General features: G+C 31.6%; 1 long non-coding RNA gene across 1 annotated transcript in view; it reads left to right on the top strand.

Moving 5' to 3' along the window:
- The window catches only part of LOC142329773 (uncharacterized), a 297,912-nt gene that overhangs the window by 28,396 nt on the left and 255,677 nt on the right, over nt 1–13,839 (top strand). The window lies entirely within an intron of this gene.

Below are 13,839 nucleotides of genomic sequence, written 5' to 3'. Positions count from 1 at the left end.
TTAGGTATTACTTCAGAGGATAAGATGAATGACAGTTTTCGTAGCGTGTGAATATGCCATGCCTGACCGAGATTCAAACCCGATAGCTCAGGATGAAAGGCCAAGACGCTACCACTCGTGCCACGGAGGCCGGCCATCATTGCTTTTGTATTGGAATTTTATAACATATTGGATGTACAATATTGTCATTATACTATTCATAGCATGGGTTATCGGTTCGGCAAAGTATATAAAGGAATAAAAATTTTTATAATTGCAATTTATTTAGTCTTAAGTAAGTTATTATTTAACAAAATAAGTAAATTGAATGCCACAAATAATAATTATGTTTCTTGTATGAAATTTATATTTAATAAAACTTTATATAAAAGTAAGAAGAACGAGTACTGCAATGAGATTACTATCTCAAATACATTTTATAAAATTTTTACTTCCTTGTACGAAGTAAATGAAGTATTGTGAACGCGAAAAATTTCGGTTTTCAGATTCTTTTTTCTTGATGATATGGCCAAATAACCTTGAAGTTTGTGCGCGGGATATGAAAGTGGAATTTTGTAGCGAATGAAAAATGACATGCCTGACCGGGATTCGAACCCGGAATCTTCGGATGAAAAGCGAAGACGCTACCACTCGCATCACGGAGACCGGCAATTTCAACGAAAATATCCATTTTTATCATCCCTGAATCCATTTTGACTAGTTTCGGCGTGACGTCTATATGTACATATCCCTCATAACCCAAAAACGATTAGCCGTAGGATGTTGAAATTTTGGATTTAGAACTGTTGTAACATCTAGTTGTTCAACCTCCCTTGATTGCAATTGACTGAACCAAAAGTGTCCAAAAAAGCCCAAAATCCCCAAAAATATGTTTTTTTTTTTACTTTTTCTTAATTTTAGTAATAAGCTCTCATTGAGAGCTTTTCTTTTCAATGATACATAAATGGTACTTATTTTCATTGGTTTCAGAGTTATAGCCAAATGAAATTTTAATTAATGAAATATTTGGTTCTTACAAGGAAAGGTACATCGGTTCAAACCAAGACGTCATCTCCTTTTTTTAATTTTATTTTTAATTTAAATATATTGATTTATTAATAATTATTAACCCGTGATTGTAAAATACTATTTAGAATAACTAATAATTCAATAATAACAATAAAAAAAAAAAAATTGTAGTAAAATGTACTTTTAAAAATGTGTATATGTAATTTAATAAGGATTATTATATATGTACATATGTGTGTACGTAATAGATTTGGTGAAACATCCGATTATTTAATATTAATTGAAAATTATAACTTAGAATCGTACTGTTTTTGGATTTTCTAGTGTAATCTTATTTAATTATTCTGGAATTTCTGTTTAATTTTATCTACATTAAAGTTAACTGCAGAGTGACTGAAAAATAGACTCTCACGAGAACAACATATACACTGAGCCATACAAGCCCGATTTTTAATAAATTGCAAAAATTCTTATCTTTTAGTTAAATACTCCACTGATATTGTCAGACAATATTCATTCTCCCCTAGTCGGAGTTGTTCGTTTATTTTTTTTTTGTTGCCAGTCATTTAATCGCTCTTTGGTTTGATATAATTCTTCTTATCTTAATATGTGTACACGTTCTCTAGTTTCAGCAATTGTATTACTGTCTACTTTGATAAAGAATTGGAAGATCGTATCTCACTTTCAAATGAAATAAGTTTAAATGAAGTGCAGCAAAAAATGTGTATACGTCATTTAATAGGCGTGCAAGGAAGTCATCTGTCCACATCAGATTTTTAGTTTTACTAATTACAAAATTAACTTGCAGTTTTTTTTTTTTCAATAAATAATACCTTTTTCTTCCCGTTTACAATAAACTTGACGAACAGATTTTCATACTTGACAGCAGAACGGAATACTGTCGCATTTTTGCCACAAAAGTGCATTGTCGGAATACATGTGGTCGTTTAACACTCTTCTCTTGTACACTTGACTTATCGAATATATTTCGAATGTTATCGCATTCTGTCCGACTCGCTAATCATCTCCAGAATTTACACTTCCCGGTTAAAACTTGCACATCTATCCAACCGAGCCATCATTTTTGTTCATGCAAGAATAATGTTTTCTATTTTTCGAAACTTCTACGCTATTCTAGAAATTCTACTTTAAATTTACTTCTAGAATACCACTTCGTTATTTTTCACTTCCCATAATCTTAATAAATTAGACTAAATAGGATCCTTAAGAACAATTCCTAAGTATTCAAATAAGTAAAATTGGAAATTTACCCAGCTATTTAGAATTTCTGAAGAAGTTATTTTCACTTACCTGATTTTGTGTTTACTTCAAAACTTTTTGATGAATAGTACTATTGATATCTCTTACAATATTGAACATTCTTCATTCCATAATCATATTTTTCTCTCTCTCTCTCTCTCTCTCTCTCTGACAGTCATGTAATTCTATTCGTTTTAAACAAAATATATTTTCAACACCTTCGACGTAGTCGAGTTATTTTTTAAATTAATAATGTTGACCGATGTTTATCGTTTAGAAAGAATTCCCAGTTTCAATAGTGATTGTAATTTTGTCAGTTAATTCTTTTTTTTTCTTTTTTTGCTTAATGATATCGCCATATAAGCTTGAAGCTTGTGCATGGGATTTGAAAATTTAATTTTTTAGCGAATGAATACTGCCATATTTGACTGGGATTTGAACCCGAGACCTTCGGATGAAAGGCAAATAATTGTCAAAGTCAAACGATTGGTAAATACAAATAAAAATAATTGTTCACGTTATAAATTCGTAACTTTATGAAAGATCTATTAAATGATTTTAATTTCATTTTTTGAGGAGATAAATACTAAACTATGTAGATCATTACTGTTAAATAATTCGTTTTTTTAGTTTAATAATATAAAAAATCCTCAAGAATCCTCGATCACGGTATATTCTAAAAGTTTTATGAATTTCATGCTTTGCCCGTTTGTGTAAAATTTCCAAAGAGAACTCGAATTGGTTTGGAGCTATTTACTATTGCTGTTTAATGTCTTTCCTATTTTTTATTCTTTGTTTTGTGAATTTATCCGAACATTTTTCATCAAATTCAATTTTGTTGTTTTCATAATTCTTTTTATCAGTTTTTGATAATCGACTAATCACATTGTCGTGCTTTTTAACAATCCAGTTATACCTAATAAATCTTTTTCCATATTCCATCATCTTACGTAGTAAATTAAAAATTCATATATTCAATTCATGAACGGTTTTATCCTAGCCGACGCATAATTCGCTTTCCACGGTTTAAATGTTAAAAAAATTATTAAAAAAAAAATATTTTAAATTCTACTTCAGAATAAATTTCAGATGTAATGTACATCTTATTTTAGCCTGATTTTATTCTGGATGATGGTTTAAGATAACTTTGTACAATATAAATCGTTTTTTCATTTATCCATTTTTAATAAGGTATTTGAAGTTATTAAGAGAGAGAGAGAGAAAGAGAGAGAGAGAAAGAGATTTGTGTAGAAAGTTAAAATTGATGGGGAACGGTTTGGCCTTCTAACTTTGGTTAAACAACTAATTTCCGATTTCTTTGGCACTCCCTTTCGCGGTGGTGGTAATATTGGTCTTTACTTATGCATACGTACGCGCCCATATTGTGTAAGTGTATATATATATATATATATATATATATGTGTGTGTGTGTGTGTGTGTGTGTGTATGTGTGTGTGTGCGCGCGCGAGCTGCGGCTTCAATGTATACGTAAGATAAACTTGAGTTAACCTCTCGAATATCTTGTGCGTGAGATTATTACCCTATTGTCTCTCCATCGTATATAGCTTGTTTATACATCTCTATTGATGTTAAAGGGAGAGTGTGAGAGCGAGAGAGAAATAGGACCCTTTTCACAATAAGTGAATACGGGTTGAGGGAATGACGATGATGATAATAATAATAATAAACTAATATTTGTGCAGTAGTAGATATAATAGCTTAGATGCAGTAAAAGGAAAAGCTGAATTTCACGAAGCAATCTCTTGCCATGACATAAAGGCAAACCTATAAGGGCGTTCAACCATTTTCATACTAGGAAGTTGACTTCAGAAGATAGTATTGATATGGAGCATGAAAACTTGATCTAACTTTGATTGGATCTTTACAGTAGAAGTTTATTCTCCGGTTTAAATTATTGTAGAACCAATAATAAATTAGAAACAAAAGAAAAATTATAGTGTTCTGCAACATCTGTATGAATCAAAAATATTTTACAGTAATTGTTTTACTTTTAAATTGATAAAAAAATGCTTTTTATTGTTATTTGTAATTTTTTTTTCAATTCCGAGAGAAGTTAAAAAAAATACATATTTTACATTTTTTTATAGTTTATCTTATACTAATAATTTTAATGTAGTATATACATTTTCTTTTGGTTATTATCATCACCATGAAGTTTTTTATCATTCATGAAGTCTTTTTTGGCCTTTTCAGAGGAAAAATCGGATGTTGGTTTGATTTGCAAATCTTTACGTTTTAGGGTCCGTCAAATTCATCTAGACGAAAAATAAAAAAAACATATATGTTCGTACGGGTGCCGGTATTAATTTTTCATTTTATCTCAGGATTTATCAACTGAATTTTTTCATATTTGGCTCAAATATTTCTGTATATTGATCATTTTCATTTATTTCCAAATTTGTTAGGCGGATGGATATAACAAAGAAAAAAAAAACAATTTCTATTTTTTTCAGTGGTACATTAGATTAAACTTTATTAAAGCAAATTTATTATCTCCAATGTATTTATAAAAAATCCAAAAAAACTTTAAAAAATCAACCTCCATCTCTTAAAATTGAAATTATGTTTTTGAAGTTACACTTCTTTTTGCGCGTTAGGAGGAACCGATCAGAGTGTACTTACAGGAAGTTACGGAAGTTTCGCTCGCCGATGTAACACACCATGAAGATTTGCACAGGCCCAAGTGGATCAGTTTGCAGGCACATGCGTGTAGCGTCTAATTCAGTCTTATTAAATGCAATTAAGTGATTAGCACGTGTTGTAAACATAATAGATATTGAGTCGTAATAAATAAATTCTTGGTTTTGCATAAATAATTTTAAATTTACCAAAAACAACATTTTTTATAAGATACACTATTATAAAATAAAACTGTTTGTTTCATATTTTTCATATCATAAAACGCTGGAAACCCTCGTGCCAATTCAATCGTCATCCGAAGAATTAATGGAACTAAACTAATCGAAATATATTCGATGAACGTTGTTTTATATGACAACGAATACTTCGATACTATTTAAACTGTATAAAATAAATATTATTTTATTTAATTTAAGTGTTATTTATTCAAACTTTTATTCGTGGTATTTAATGTCATCTACCGATCGTTTGATTCGGTTCAAATTTGTTTGAATGTGTAAAAAAAATAATTTTTTTATTCATACCAAAGAAAAATAATTTTTTCCGTTCGTACATAGTACACATGAGCTTTTTTTTATTCTTCTTTTATCGCTTTTTCTCCCTTCGGTTTAAATATTTTTTTTTTTTTTTTTAATTTTTGAAACTTTATACTTCATATATAGAACTACTATGAAATGTCTAAATTGTTTTAAAATTACACACCCCGGACCTAAAATGTAGAAAGGTTTTATGAAAATTTTATTTTTCTTATTTTAGCCTTTATTGAAGGGTATGTTATATTTAGAGAAAACTTTACTTAAGCAGATTTGTTAAGCTTAACCTATATATGAAGATTTTAATAAAAATGTTTCTTAAACTTTATTTTCCAATTGTAAATAATATACATTTCGTTGTATTTTAGCTCTAACGCTTTTATTCTGATTAATAATAGCCGAGAAAGTCATGAAATAATTTTTTTATATTAGTTATGTAATTAGATATTTTTTTTAATGAGGTAGATACACACCTTTATTAATAAAATAATTTTACCTAAACGTACATAATACGTTAAAAGTATTTATGGATGATAACTTTTAAAGAGTAACAGTACAAGGTGAAAAGATAAAGATGCTACGATTTGGTGATGATATAGTAATTCTAGCCGAGAGTTAAAAGGATTTAGAAGAAACAATGAACGGCATAGATGAAGTCCTACGCAAGAACTATCGCATGAAAATAAACAAGATCAAAACAAAAGTACGGAAATGTAGTAGAAATAACAAAGATGGACCTCTGAATGTGAAAATAGGAGGAGAAAAGATTATGGAGGTAGAAAAATTTTGTTATTTGGGAAGTAAAATTACTAAAGATGGACGAAGCAGTAGCGATATAAATGCCGAATAGCACAAGCTAAACGAGCCTTCAGTAAGAAATATAATTTGTTTACATCAAAAATTAATTTAAATGTCAGGAAAAGATTTTTGAAAGTATATGTTTGGAGTGTCGCTTTATATGGAAGTGAAACTTTGACGATCGGAGTATCTGAGAAGAAAAGATTAGAAGCTTTTGAAATGCGGTGCTATAGGAGAATGTTAAATATCAGATGGGTGGATAAAGTGACAAATGAAGAGGTATTGCGGCAAATAGATGAAGAAAGAAGCATTTGGAAAAATATAGTTAAAAGAAGAGACAGACTTATAGGCCACATACTAAGGCATCCTGGAATAGTCGCTTTAATATTGGAAGGACAGGTAGAAGGGAAAAATTGTATAGGCAGGCCACGTTTGGAATATGTAAAACAAATTGTTAGGGATGTAGGATGTAGAGGGTATACTGAAATGAAACGACTAGCACTAGATAGGAAATCTTGGAGAGCTGCATCAAACCAGTCAAATGACTGAAGACAAATCAAAAAACTTTTAAAATAATCCTACACGCAAATACGTGGCCGCGAATACACGCCTAGAACGTATTTTTATATCCTCATCGTCGTTAACTGCTACAGCGGCTTAACTTCCCACGTCATTAATAAAAATAATATTAATTATTATTCATAAAAATTTAGAAAGCTCAGTTTACGCGTAAGGTGGGGATGGACATACATTTGAATTTGAAAACTGAGATGCGCAATAAAGATCCTTATTTGGTTGGAATCACTAACGCACTGAGATATCAAAACAAGTCTCGTACACCAGCTGCACATATAACTTAAGACCAAGAATCGAGTCTTGTAGCAGTCAATCTGTTAAGATGTTGATTCTCTATTAAAACTTAAGTACTCTTTTAACCGATTTTTTTGAAAAAAAAGACGGTATTATTTTCTGTCGCTCGGTCGGAGTGGGGTGAAATTGAATTTCATGAGATATGATGAGTACAGAAACATTTACTTAAAATATAATTTCTTTGTAAGTATATCTGTATAAATGTATATATATACTGTACGCTTATACATAAAATTGTATAAGCGTATGATTTGTCTTGAAAATCTCCAAAACTACAATTTTTTTTTTTTGTCTTCAGTCATTTGACTGGTTTGATGTAGCTCTCCAAGATTCCTTATCTAGTGCTAGTCGTTTCATTTCAGTATACCCTCTACATCCTACATCCCTAACAATTTGTTTTACATATTCCAAACGTGGCCTGCCTACACAATTTTTCCCTTCTACCTGTCCGTCCAATATTAAAGCGACTATTCCAGGATGCCTTAGTATGTGGCCTATAAGTCTGTCTCTTCTTTTAACTATATTTTTCCAAATGCTTCTTTCTTCATCTATTTGCCGCAATACCTCTTCATTTGTCACTTTATCCACCCGTCTGATATTTAACATTCTCCTATAGCACCGCATTTCAAAAGCTTCTAATCTTTTCTTCTCAGATACTCCGATCGTCCAAGTTTCACTTCCATATAAAGCGACACTCCAAACATACACTTTCAAAAATCTTTTCTTGACATTTAAATTAAATTTTGTTGTAAACAAATTATATTTCTTACTGAAGGCTCGTTTCGCTTGTGCTATTCGGCATTTTATATCGCTCCTGCTTCGTCCATCTTTAGTAATTCTACTTCCCAAATAACAAAATTCTTCTACCTCCGTAATCTTTTCTCCTCCTATTTTCACATTCAGAGGTCCATCTTTGTTATTTCTACTACATTTCATTACTTTTGTTTTGTTCTTGTTTATTTTCACGCGATAGTTCTTCCGTAGGACTTCATCTATGCCGTTCATTGTTTCTTCTAAATCCTTTTTATTCTCGGCTAGAATTACTATATCATCAGCAAAGCATCTTTATCTTTTCACCTTGTACTGTTACTCCGAATCTAAATTGTTCTTTAACATCATTAACCGCTAGTTCCATGTAAAGATTAAAAAGTAATGGAGATAGGGAACATCCTTGTCGGACTCCCTTTCTTATTACGGCTTCTTTCTTATGTTCTTCAATTGTTACTGTTGCTGTTTGGTTCCTGTACATGTTAGCAATTGTTCTTCTATCTCTGTATTTGAACCCTAACTTTTTTTAAATGCTGAACATTTTATTCCAGTCTACGTTATCGAATGCCTTTTCTAGGTCTATAAACGCCAAGTATGTTGGTTTAAAACTACAAAATAATTTTCATTTAAATTTATATATTTTTTAGTAGTGTAACTGTAGTTATGCATGTAAAACTTGTATGAAACTTTTTCGAGTAGTTCTTGAATTACTCTGAATTTAAGGTCGACAACAGACAATACAACCTCAAATTGAGGTTATGTTGACTGTGTAGGGATGTATTTTAGATAAGAGTTTATAAAGTGAGTCACAGTAGTGAGCGAGTCTAAACTTGTTGCTTCTGTTTAGGGTCTAATCGGTATTTTTAATTATTCTATCAATTTATTTAAAAAAATTTAATTTTCTTATTAACGAAAAATATATCCCAATACTAAATAAAACAAAAATTATACCTCTTTTAGTCTTCTCATTTATATTTTGTATATTTCTTGGGCAAAAATTATACAAAATAAAGTATCGAAAAGTCGGTCTTATTACGCAAAACTGCCCAAGAAAGTTTTCTACTTATAATACTTACCACGATATATACATAACTATATGAAGGAAAAATATGTTGGTCAGAAAATTCATCTTCTGGAGTTTTGACAAATCTCTATGTTTTTCCTTATAAGTAGCCATTAAGACAAAAAATAAAATATGTATATATACAACATAAATGCGAAAGTTTGTGGCGAGTTCTTTCTGTCTGTCCGTTTGTAACAGCACAATGCGAGAACCAACTAACCGATTGCTTTCAAATCATGGTATATTCTTCTTATCCCAGGGAAGGATTTAAGTCATAAATCGAAGCTTTAGCGTAGGTGGGGGGTGACGTTGTGGGAGTTTTCCTCGTCTAAGGCTGGTGTACTTTAGTACCATAGTTACTACTATTCTGTTTATTGTAATTACTTTATTTTTCTGGTATTGTAAAGTCTGACTATTTGAATTGTTATTTATTAGTATTTTTCTAACAATCATGAGGTTAACGAACACAACGGTGATCCTGGCTAGAGGGGAAGGGCTTGATTCCCTAGCTGTGAGCGGCCAGTATATATGTGTGTCTCATTCCTTTTCACTAAATATTTGTATTCTGGTTGAAACGATGTTTTTCAAACTTGATCGTTATCTCTAAATGTTTGATATACTTCGTATATATTTATATTGATCTACATATGGGCCATTTATCGTCTTAAAACCTTTTGCAGATTTTCCAAGAAGATGAAAACTTTCGTTCATATCTGACTTTTAATTGGTTTTCTGGAAAAGGGTTTATTAATTAAAAAATGTAGCGTTTAAGTTGAATATTTTCTTTAAATATTAATTTAAATAGCTGTAATTGAAAATCTCGAAAAAAATTCGAGAAGCCAGTTTCAAAATCTAGAAAGCGTCGAGTTCTTAGTTTCACTGTTGAGAAAACAGAACTCCATTATCAGGTTTTTTTAAAAATATATTCAAACCTTCCTCTTCGTCAAATGGTCCGATTCGATGTTTCCTTATTTATTTCTAGAATAAGTTCCCCTAGTGTTCCACTTGTGAGTATTTTTTAAGTAACTTTTTTTGCTTGATGAACTAATTCACCACAGAAGCTTTTGAGGAGCATATGGGTATATGGAAATGAAATTTTGTAACGTTAAAAAATGCCCTGTCTAACTAGGATCCGAACTTGGAACTCCCAGATGATAGGCCGAGGCGCTATCACTCCGCTACGGAGATAGGAAACGCTAGATTTTTTAAACCGTGAATTAAAATTATCTACATAAAACGTTTACGATATTTTCTTGATGCAGTTACTCCTAGTATTGCATTTTTCATAGCGTAATTTTAAATAATACGATCTTGTTTCGATATCCGAAGATTTTTACGCAAAAATTAGTTGAAAAACATACTCTGATATCTCAGGAAGCATTTGTTCACCGCTCGGTAGCAGTGATTTTACTTTAAATCATTTTCTTTCCAAATCATTTTTTCTTTAAATCATTTTTTATTTTTATTGTGATGTAGGTTTACCGCTTCTACGATTCTATCTTTGAACGATTTTTTATTTTTTAGTAGGCGTACCAATATTTTTTTGAAAATAATGTAAAATCTACTTAAAAAAAATAAAGCATAATTACAATTTTAAAATTAAAACAGTGTAACTTTTTGTTCTTTACTGTTTAGTTTCAAGGTTTTTGGAATCATATTCCAGTTTTCGGTCTTTTTGTAAGAAATTATTATTTCAATTAGTAATGGCTAATTAAAAAAACACAAAAAAAAACATGTGTTTGCTTTTATAAACTGAGAAAGAAAAAGTATTCAGTAATAAATAGTAACAATTGATATTACCGTGGTAAGGCGGTACATGAAAAAAAATCTAAAACGTCTAGAATGAAATAAGATACTATGAAAAAGATGAAAAGTTATTTTTGTTGTCTTAATAATTTTTACGCTAAAGTTACTATATATTGCTCATACTAGCATTAAATATTTCGCCATAGTTTTATTTACAAAAATGATTAATTATCAATTTAATTGAAATGTTTTTCAAGTCACACGGCGCACCTTTGATGACCTATGTTTCCGGTGCTGAAGTCCGGGCCATAGGGCTCAGTCTTGTTGCAGCCCGGACAGGAGTGGCCACTGCATTATCTGTGGGGAGGCCGGCCATTTGCGGAAGGACTGCAAGCGGGAAGCTCGCTGTCCCTGTTGCAAGAATATGCACCTTGCATATCCATGCAAGGTCGTGGTTGTAAGGCTTCACCCGTGTCATGAGTCGGCGGTATCTGTCCTGGCCTGGTGTTTGCGGGGTAAAGCCTCGTCCGTGAGGGGCGGGAGGTTCCGGCGTTCCACCATCAACGATCTGGCGAGGACTCCCTTGCAGCACCTTGGGACGGGGAAGGTAAGACCGTAGTCTCGGTGGAGTATTCCTTGGGGGGTTCCTGATTAGAGGCGCAGGCATAAAGACCGGAGTCCCGGTGGGGGAACCCCTCTGGGGGCCCTCTCATTAGAGGCACGGCATGACAATAAACGATCGTGTACCGGCTGCCTGGGTAGGGCTTTGTTCCCCCCGAGTTAGTTTGAGGCGATGGCATCCCTCGGAGCTGAGCTTATGTTTGATGCGTGTCCGGCTCCGAAGCAAGGGGAAAATAAGACGCTAAAATAAAAAAAAATTGAAATCTTTTAAACATATTATTTCTAGATTATCAAAATAAAAATATAACAGCTTATTTTGTCTTTTTTAATTTAAAAAAATTAAGCTGAGCTTATGTTTGATGCGTGTCCGGCTCCGAAGCAAGGGGAAAATAAGATGCTAAAATAAAAAAAATTGAAATCTTTTAAACATATTATTTCTAGATTATCAAAATAAAAATATAACAGCTTATTTTGTCTTTTTTAATTTAAAAAAACTATCATTACTGACTGGTATAAATAAAATTTAAAAAAAAAGTTAACTGGAATACTGCAGGTTGAAAAAGTAGAAATTTGGCGAATAGAATGAAAAAAGGATTCGTTATTAGTCAAACAATAAAGGATACTTAGAAATTTTACAGCCCCATTAAGTTGGGTTAATTTTAAACATAATTAAAAATATTCTTTTCTTATTTTCTATTTATTTATTTTGAAGATATATTTCAGTAAGGAAATGAAAATTGTGCAGTTTGACAGAAAAATTTGAAAAACAAAAATCAGACCAATTCATATCTTACTTTACTGTATTATGAAGCGAGTTATTTTCGTTTATTCATATTCATATTCCTTTATTTCACGACTAGTACAGTGTTCGGAAGTCGCTGTGCAGTGTGCTTTAGAATTGTGTGGTGCATTTTGTTCTTTCGACGTTTGGTTGTTGCCCTGTGGGTTCATTAGGCGTTACTCAGTAATAAACCAAGACGTCAATTGTTGAGTTGTGATTGATTAAATGTGCTTCGTTTCGTGATATTTCGTTTGTCGGAATCAATAGTTGGAGAAACGTAATGGTTCTTTCGATGGACGAACGCATTTTTCTCGTTGAACATGTCCTTCAGGATGACAAATATACTGATTTATAGAGAAACATAAATTTTCTGAAAAGATTTTAAATACTTATGTTCTTCGCAACATTGCAGTTTGTACTGCATTCGAAACATTGTGGGTAACGGGCTCTGTTGAAGACGCTGATCGAAGTGGAAGACCACCTAAACTAAGCGAACAGAAGCTGCTTGATATTTCGGATGCTATGACTGAAAATCTATCAAAGTCAATGGCTATGATAGCACAGCAGCAAAATATCGGACTTGCTACCGCATATAAAGCTATTAGAAAAGAAACTTACGCATCATGCCAAAAGACTAAATTATTGTCTACGGTTTAAAAGTTTTACTAATCAAAATTTCTTAGGTATGATTGAAATTGTGTGTTTTTACACGCAGGGTATATAAGGGTAACCTTATAAGGGTTAACCCTACACTAACCTCCTAACCTCCTCCCTAAGGGATAACCCTGTAGGGTATATACCCTACAGGGTATATAAAAATTCACAAATACACGATTGGTTGACAATTGACCTTCATGAAAAAGATGAATAATCTTTATACGAAGTGAAAATTGGAGTCAGGGTCGGTGTGAGTAGAACGCGCATTGTTAGTCAAATTTTCTTTGTTGAAATTACTGTTAATAGTGATCGTTATTGTGCTGTTTTAACAAACTTCATTAGGCAGCAGTGGAAATCAATCACACTTGGCTCCAACAAGATGGCGTTAAAGAGCAGACCTAAAAGGTCAGTGACTGTTTTACGAAGTGTGATGGTTCGATCTGACTCCCTCAGATTACTTTTTATGTGGGGGGGGGGCAAAACAAATAGTGTATCGCAACAACCACGCACAATTGACGAACTAAAAACTGCAAAAACGGCATGTGTACGAGACATTCCAGTTTATCAGTCGGTTAAATTGTTTGCAATCAACTTGAAATATACTCAATGTTGTATTGATGTTAGAGGAGATCATTTTCAGCGCATTTTATAAACTATTCCAGTTATTGTAAAATCAGTTTCTGTAAAATAATGAAATATAGAGTAATAATTAAGAAAGTTTCGTTATTATATTTCCTTAATTCCAGTGCACAGTAACTTCCCGAACGCTCTGTAGAATATAATATATTTATCTTAATTTATTTAAAAAATTATATTTTTAATGTAGTAGGTTATATAATCAGAGCTACAGTTCAGAATTATTTTAAATTGAAGAATTATTTTAAATTTGTGCTTTTTGCTTGTTTTTTTTGTAATTGATTTAACTGAAACAGATTAATGTAATAAATAACAACAATATTGATTTTTTGAAGAAAAAATGCATCTAGTTGGCTACCTTTTGTTTATTTTCTTTGATGTATTTAAGAAAATTTAGTATTAATTTTGTAATTAATTGAAATCGCTTAAAAGTTTAC

Source organism: Lycorma delicatula, chromosome 9, assembly GCF_047948215.1.
Source record: "Lycorma delicatula isolate Av1 chromosome 9, ASM4794821v1, whole genome shotgun sequence".
NCBI classification, from domain to species: Eukaryota; Metazoa; Arthropoda; class Insecta; order Hemiptera; family Fulgoridae; genus Lycorma; species Lycorma delicatula.
The sequence above is the reverse complement of the archived record's forward strand: the minus strand, read 5'-3'. Positions and strand labels throughout refer to the sequence as shown.